Source organism: Chiloscyllium plagiosum, chromosome 26, assembly GCF_004010195.1.
Source record: "Chiloscyllium plagiosum isolate BGI_BamShark_2017 chromosome 26, ASM401019v2, whole genome shotgun sequence".
In the NCBI taxonomy this organism is placed as follows: Eukaryota; Metazoa; Chordata; class Chondrichthyes; order Orectolobiformes; family Hemiscylliidae; genus Chiloscyllium; species Chiloscyllium plagiosum.
Genome location: NC_057735.1, coordinates 16,226,917 through 16,232,162, shown reverse-complemented (window position 1 = coordinate 16,232,162; position 5,246 = coordinate 16,226,917). Strand labels below are relative to the sequence as shown.

Here is a 5,246-nt window from a genome sequence, read left to right as displayed (position 1 = left end):
TTTGAGTTGTTCAGTAGTGGAATTGGTCCTCCTGGGAGCAGATGCGGCGGAGGTGGAGGAATTGGGAATATGGGATGGCATTTTTACAGGGGGCAGGGTGGGAAGCGGTGTAATCTAGGTAGCTGTGGGAGTCGGTCGGTTTGTAGTAAATGTCTGTGTTGAGTCGGTCGCTTGAGATAGAAATGGAGAGGTCTAGGAAGGGGAGGGAGGTGTCTGAGATGGTCCAGGTAAATTTGAGGTTGGGGTAGAATGTGTTAGTAAAGTGGTTGAACTGTTCAACCTCCTCATGGGAGCACGAGGTAGCGCCAATACAATCATCGATGTAGCGGAGGAAAAGGTGGGGGATGGTGCCAGAGTAGCTGCGGAAGATGGACTGTTCCACATATCCTATGAAGAGGCAGGCATAGCTGGGGTCCATGCGGGTGCCCATGGTTACATGCGGGTGCCCATGGTTACTCCATTAATACATTGTTACTAGCTTTGCAGATGACAGAGTTGTGGAGGGACAGGTAGTATTGAGGAAGTGGGGAAGGTGCAGAAGGACTAGAGCAGACTAGGAGAGGGGGCAAACAAGTGTCTGATGGAACATAATTTGGGACAGTGAGAGGCACTTTGATAGGAATAATAAATATGTATTTTCTAAATGGAAACAGCTTTGGAAATCTGAAGCAAAAAGGAACTTGGGAGTCCTAGTTCAGGATTCTCTTAAGGCTAACATCCAGGTTCAGTTGGCTGTTAGGAAGATAAACACAACCTTGATTTGTAAATGTCGGTGTTGGACTGTGGTGTACAAAGTTAAAAATCACACAACACCAGGTTATAGTCCAACAGGTTTATTTGGAAGCACTAGCTTTCAGAGCACTGCTCCTTCATCAGGTGGTTGTGGAGTATAAGATCGTAAGACAGAGAATTTATAGCAAAAGTTTACAGTGTGATGCAACTGAAATGATCTATTGAAAAAGACCTGGATTGTTTAAGTCTCTCATCATTTAGAATGACCATGTTGGTTTCAGTTCTTTCTTATGTAAATTCCAGAACTTTTTAAAAAGTTAACTTGTAGGTGCCATGTCAGCTCAGTACATTGAAGGTGTAAGGTTAAAGTCTGTCTCCCAATGTTCAGACTGATTCTATTACTAAAAAATGGGATTTACAGAATATTTCATGGATTCATGCAGTTATTGAGCAAAATAAAATGTAATTCTGCAAGTACGAATTCACCCCACAAACTTTTACGCGCGCGCGCATGTGGATGTGTGTTCAGGGGAGGGGCGTGTGAGTGTCAGAGAGTGTATATGTATGTGACTGTAAAGGGGTATATGTCTGAGACGGTGTGGTTCGTGTGTATGTGCGAGCATATGAGAGGGGGTCTGCGTCAGTGTATTGGTCTATAGGAGTGAGTGTGTGTAGTGCAGTGGGATCACCTGTAGTGTGACATGAACCTAAGGTCCTAGTTGAGACCATCCCCAGGGGTACCGAACTTGACCAACAGCTTCTGCTTGGCCACTTTGTTATTGCCTGTCTCAAAGTTTGCCTGGGGAGGATGGTCACCTGAAGATCGGAGGCTGAATGTCCCGGAACGGTGAAGTGTTCCCTGACTGGGATGGAACATTCCTGGTTGGTGATTGTTGTGTGGTGTCCACTCATCCGTTGCAGTAGCCTGTGCTCAGTCTTGGCAATGTACCATGCCTCAGGGCATTATTGCCTGCAGCGTATAAGATAGACAACATTGGCCAAGTCACATGAGTACCTACCACGTCCACGCTGCAGGCAAGGATACCCTGAGGCATGGTACATTGGCGAGACCGAGTAGAGGCTACGGCAACGGATGAATGGACACCACAGAACAATCCCCAGCCAGAAGTGTTTCCTCCCACTTGGGGAACACTTCGGCAGTCCAGGACATTTGGCCTTGGATCTTTGGGTGACCATCCTCCAAGGCAAACTTTGGGACAGGCAACAATGCAAAGTGGCCGAGAGGAAGCTGTTAGCTAAGTTCGGTACCCATGGGGATGGCTTCAACCGGGACCTTGTGTTCATGTCATACTACAAGTTACCCCACTGCATTACACACACTCTCTTTCTCACACACACACACACACACACACACATTCCTATAGACCCATACACTCACGCAACCCCCCTTCATACACAAGCTCTCATACGCGCACACACACACATGCATCCTCTGACAGACTTCTACCCCTTTACACTTATGTGCATACACATACGCTCACAGACACCCCCACTCCATGCACGCCCATATGCATGCACCTAAGGTCGTGGGGTGAATTTGTATTTGCAGAATTACATTTTATTTTGCTCAAAACGTGCATGAATCAATGTACGATTCTATAAATTCATTTTTTTAGTAATAGAATCAATCTGAATTTTGGGACACAGACAGGCGGACTTTAACCTTACACCTTCAGTGCATTATCTGAGTTGATGCGGCACCCAGTGTTAAAGTTCACCTGAGAATGTAACTTTTAAAAAAAGTTCTGGGATTTACATATGAAAGAACTGAAGACAACATGGTCATTCTAAAAGACGAGAGACTAACAAACAGTCCAGTTCTTTCTCAATGCATCATTTCAGTTGCATCACACTGTAAACTTTTGCTATAAATTCTGTGTCTTAGATCTTATACTCCACAACCACCTGATGAAGGAGCAGCTCTCCAAAAGCTAGTGCTTCCTGAATAAACCTGTTGGACTAAACACAACCTTAGCATTCATTTCAAGAGAGCGAGAATACAAGAGCAAAGATATACTACTAAGGCTGTATTAGGAATGTTATGAGTAATTTTGGACCCTGTATCTCAAGAAGGATGTGTTGACATTGGAGGGGGTTCAGAGGAGATTCTCAAAAATAATTCTGGGAATGAAGAGCTTGTCATATAAGAAGTGGTTGAGCATTCTGGGGCTGTACTTGATTGAGTTTAGAAGGGTGGGGGGCATCTCGTCAAAGCTTACAGATAACTGAAATGCCAGAATAGAATGGAAATGAAGACCATCTTTCCATTGATAGGAGAGACTAGGAAATGATGGTATAGCCGCAGACTGAATGGACTTTCCTTTAGAACTGTAACATGGAGGAATTACTTCAGCCACAGGGTTGTGAATCTATGGAACTCATTCTATGGAATCTATGCTACAGAGGGCTGTGGAGTGTACATTTCAGTGTATTTAAGACAGGTAGGTCCTTGATTAGCAAGGGGATGAAACATGGTGAGGAGAATGTAGAGAATGGGGTCGAGAAACATAACAGCCATGATCAAGTGGCAAAGCAGAATGTGACTAAAGACTTAACAGCTATCTAGGTTTTTCTAATACATTATAAATCCTGTGTCCCATGTATCCTGCCCCACCGGCTACCTGACAAAGGAGCAGCATTCCAAAAGCTTGTATTTTCAAATAAACCTGTTGGACAATAACCTGGTTGTGTGGTTTCCAACTTTGCTGAAAATGTATTGCTGGAAAAGCGCAGCAGGTCAGGCAGCATCCAAGGAGCAGGAGAATCGACGTTTCGGGAATGAGCCCTTCTTCAGGAATGAGGAAAGTGTGCCAAGCAGGCTAAGATAAAAGGTAGGGAGGAGGGACTTGGGGGAGGGGCGTTGGAAATGCGATAGGTGGAAGGACGTTAAAGTGAGGGTGATAGGCGGGGGTGGAGGGGTGTAGAGGTCAGGAAGAAGATTGCAGGTTGGCAGCATCCAAGGAGCAGGAGAATCCAGCATCTGCAGTCCTCACTTTCTCCTATTAATGTTGATGACATAATTAATTATATGGTCCACAGTAACCTTTAAATTATTGATGGTAATGTCACTGGATATCAAGGGTAGATCCTTACATTTTCTATTGTTGGGGATTTTTATTAGACTACATTTAACTGGTCTGAATGCTATTTTCCATTTATTAGCCCAAGCCTGAATGTTGTTTCGGTCTTGTTGTTAATGATGCAATGAAATTCATAATGGATTCTTGATAAGCAAGAGGATTAAAGGTTATCTGCAACAGTTGGAAATATGGAGTAATCAGATTGAACACAGTCTTATACAGTGATGGAACAGATTTGAACACAGCATGATCTAATTGACGTCAAATTAATATGTACATTGCATGGGTGGCTTCGGTATTTGTGAAGTCACGCAAAGAAAGCAATAGCACCTTTGAATTGAACTATTCCAAGGCCAGTGAAAGAACCTTTGTGTACACCTTTCCAGTCATTAGTGACCATCCACACTTCAGATCTTGTGAGAGAGAAGGTCAATGATGAATGAATGAAGGTTATTTCATGACCCTGAAGATTGCTGCCGTGATGCCCTATGCCTGAGATGATTGGCTGTCAACAACCACATTCATCCTTTTTTTGTGCTTGGTCAGACACTATGAAGAGTTTTGCCATGTGATTCTCAACTGCTCCAGTTTTGTCAGGGCTCCTTTAAAGTCAAATTGGTCAGATGTTGTCTTGATATCAAGGGCAGTATTCAGCTCTCATCCATTTTGAAGTAAACTTGTAAGAGGTCAGGAACCAGGTGGGCTTGGCACAACTCAAGAAGAGCATTGTGAAGGTGGGGAGAAAAAGTGAATGAATTGTTTAAGATATGGGATTGTTAAATTGTTGAGGCCAGTGTTGGTCACCAGGGACGTCATAATGTGTTTTATTACTGATCAAAGTGGAATTGGGCGATATTCGGAAATCCTAAATTCTTAAACCATATGATGCTGCAACACAAATATAAAGGTTGCGTCTATTGCCAATTGCATTCACATATATAAGAAAGCATCACTTTGCAATCAAACCCCTGAGTCTGGCTCAGCGAAAGCAGCAGATCTTACAGTATGGCAGAATTGAATTTTCAGCCTGTGGATTTATTAAACCTACAAAACTGCTGCTGATTGACATTGACCCAGAGGTGCACTCAACTCTCCATATCTCACTCTGCCCCACACCCTAAGCAAAACGGGAAGTCGTGCATTGAGGGATGCAGACACTAGCAGTGAGGTGATGCGGTGCGGGATGTGGGAGGGGTTATAGTAGATGATGGGGCCACATCCAGAATGCGTTCTTGTGAAGAGGGTGGCAAACAGGCAGAAAATTTGAAGGGATGAGCCAGCATCATCATCTACCACTGCATGCACAGATGGCCATCTTGGTGTCGGCAACATGCATTCCAAGATAATAAAATAGTCATTCAGTTTTGTACTAATGGTCCAAGTATGAGCATTTTAACATTGTAATTATTCAAA

The 5,246-nt window shown here is 43.7% G+C and overlaps 1 protein-coding gene across 1 annotated transcript in view; it reads left to right on the top strand.

Moving 5' to 3' along the window:
* Positions 1 to 5,246, top strand: part of LOC122563131 (cleavage and polyadenylation specificity factor subunit 6-like) — a 92,584-nt gene that overhangs the window by 40,924 nt on the left and 46,414 nt on the right. The gene's annotated exons all lie outside the window — the stretch shown is intronic.